The sequence below is a fragment of the Pelophylax lessonae genome (assembly GCF_965119305.1).
Source record: "Pelophylax lessonae genome assembly, chromosome: 2".
In the NCBI taxonomy this organism is placed as follows: Eukaryota; Metazoa; Chordata; class Amphibia; order Anura; family Ranidae; genus Pelophylax; species Pelophylax lessonae.
This window is the reverse complement of record NC_138769.1, coordinates 321524927-321527726: the sequence shown is the minus strand read 5'-3', so window position 1 is coordinate 321527726 and position 2800 is coordinate 321524927. Positions and strand designations below refer to the sequence as shown.

The following is a 2800-nucleotide window of genomic DNA, read 5'->3' as shown; positions in this document are numbered from 1 at the left end:
TAGTCCGTACGTCACTTCCGGTTGCAGAATCTGATAGGTAGTGGTATTCTGATAGAACCCCGGCAATACAACTGAGGGCACCCTGCTGTGACAGCTTGTGACTTCACAGCCGGGTGGCACACTGCGCGAGTTGTGCTGCGCCTCCTTAATGGTCCGGCAATCTCCTGGTACGTGTCCCAGAAGATTGCAGGGAGGGAGGGGGAGAGGAGAACTTTCTGCCAGATTGCCTAGGAGGGCCAACCTGAAGTGGGAGGGGGTACCTGTCAAAACTAGGTACCTGCTCCCAACCCCCCCCCCCCCAAAAAAAAAATAAAAAAATAAAATGACATGCCAAAATGTGGCATAGGAGAGGGGAGGAATGCTTAAAGCTGAACATCTGCTTTTGGGTGGAGCTCCACTTAAAGGCTCGGTTCACACTGCTGCGACGGCAAAGTCATATGAGACTTCCTTCTGACTTGGATGCTATTTAGGAGCCTGTACAATGGCTGAAATCGCACCCAAGTCAGACCAAAGTAGTGAAGGAACCTCTTCCAAAGTCAGAGCAACTGGTGTAGTATCAGTTAAAGCGGAGTTCCAGCCTAACCGCACACTCACCTGTCCCACGGTCCAGCGATGCACCCTCTTCTTCCTCTCTGCTCTGCGGCGCCGGCATCACTGATGTGGGCACCTGGCTGTGACAGTTTGCGGCTTCACAGCCGGATACGCACTGCGCATGCGCGAGTTGCGCTATGCGTCGTGATTGGCCGGCAATCTTCTGGGACCTCTGACATGTCCCAGAAGATTGCAGGGAGGGAGGGAGAGAGGAGAACTTCCGCTCAGGGCGCCGCGGCGCTCCGAGCGGAAGTGGGAGCGGGTACCTATTAAAACTAGGTACCCGCTCCCCCCCCAAAAAAAATGACATGCCAAATGTGGCATGTCAGGGGGTTAGGACTATTTAAAGCGTAAGTTCCACTTTTGGGTGGAACTCCGCTTTAAGATGGCTCTCATAGGGAAACATTGAATTTGACACGTCATACAACTTGGGCTCTCACAAGTTGGATTCCATGTCGCCGCAGTGTGAACAGAGCCTAAGGCCCCATTTACACCTTAAAATAGCAGGAACCTGCATTTCCAAGAGCATCTTTTTGGATGCGTTTTTGCACGACGTGCATAGACCAGCCCATTATGCAAGACAAACACGCCAAATGAGCTCAATAACTTTTTAAGGGATGGAGCATCACGCAGTGTTTTAATGTGTTGGTTGTATGGCGTTGGTGAAGTGCTTTCATAATACATTTAAAAATGTGCGAACCAGAAACATGGTGTGAATACAGCCTAAAACTAGAATAGATTAGGCTGGCCATACCTTATACAATTTTCCTTAACAAAACCATATAATATGAGGTCAAACTTAAACCCTTTCTATTTGTATGCAGTCAGGCAGGCCCTTGCACTACATAGTTGAAGGTAAATGCAAGGACTCTTTCACACTTGTGCAACCTAAAATCGCACGACTTTGATGCAACTTGAAGCGTGTATGGAATTCGTCACATCAAAGCAGGACCAAAGTAGTGTAGGGACTACTCTGAAGTCACAGAGATATGAACGGTACTATTGGAAATCATGAAGTACGACTTGTCATGCGGCTTTGCAGTCCCAAGTAACACCCGTGTGGAAGAGCCTAAAGGAGTTTGAAAAAGAAAATTGTATTTATGCCAGCTTAAAACAGTTCAAAATACATTTGCTCTCTAAAAATAAGAGGAAGGGACAGAAAGTGGAATTCCACACATTTTAGTGAAGAAGTCTCAGCATGTCAGCCAAAATTCTTTTGCACAATGTTGATAAAGCACACGGCCTTATAATGTGACAACGTGCACCCAATAGGATTACCATGAGCTGACCCACACGACTCGTTTATGTCTCCAATTCAGCCGTCATTTTATCGGCGCTCATGCCTCACCAGCCTATCACGCTTGAGCTACGAAGACATGGTCGCCTCATACTACAGCCCTCGCTGAAGAAAGGCCACGGTGATATTTTCATACGCGTCCTCTATGAAGACGTGCTGTGCTCTGTGCCCAGGAAGGAAGCAAAGTCTAGCCTATCAGAACTATGACGGAAGTGTTTGCAACCAATCCAAAGCCACGCAGAAGTAGACGTAGCCAATCATCGGTGGGGATGGAACAATCCTGACCAATCAGTATGCGCATGGGGAGGGTTCTGGAGGGGCGCTGTCCAAGTGGTCTGTGTTGCTTTTTTCCCCGGTGAAAGGCGCTGACACCCCGGGGATAAGGTGAGGGGGATAACTTTAGGTTACTTGTATGAACACAGAGCTGTAGATTGGAATAAGTGGGGGAACGTTTGTTTTATCAGAAATTAAGCTAATACGCCTGCACACCAGACTTCTTAGGAGGGTCTGCGCTTGATAACTTTACTACTTGTTCTGTGGTCATAAGGAAAGTCACTGCTACATGTGTAGTAACAAGTGCTGTGAGAAGGACAGTCTAGTTTATAATGGACAGCTGACAGGGATGTGGACGAAATAATAACAGAAGGATACACAACACTTAGCTCTCATTTATTTATATTCTCCCCCTCTCTATCTCTCTCTCCCCACCTCTCTATCTCCCCCCCCTCTTTCTCCCCTCTCTCTCTTTCTCCCCCTCTCTCTCTTTCTCCCCCTCTCTCTCTTTCTCCCCCTCTCTCTCTTTCTCCCCCTCTCTCTTTCTCCCCCTCTCTCTCTCTTTCTCCCCCTCTCTCTCTCTTTCTCTCTCCCCTCTCTCTCCTCTTCTCTCCCTTTCTCTCTCTCTTCTCTCCTTTC

At 48.2% G+C, this 2800-nt stretch overlaps 1 protein-coding gene across 1 annotated transcript in view; it reads left to right on the top strand.

The window, feature by feature from the left end:
- The first annotated feature begins 2164 nt into the window (after positions 1 to 2164).
- WASF2 (WASP family member 2) overlaps positions 2165 to 2800 on the top strand; it is a 118356-nt gene continuing 117720 nt past the window's right edge. The window contains exon 1 of the mRNA XM_082244370.1: positions 2165 to 2272. The gene's annotated coding sequence lies outside the window, so the exon portion shown is untranslated. The remainder of the gene's footprint in view (positions 2273 to 2800) is intronic.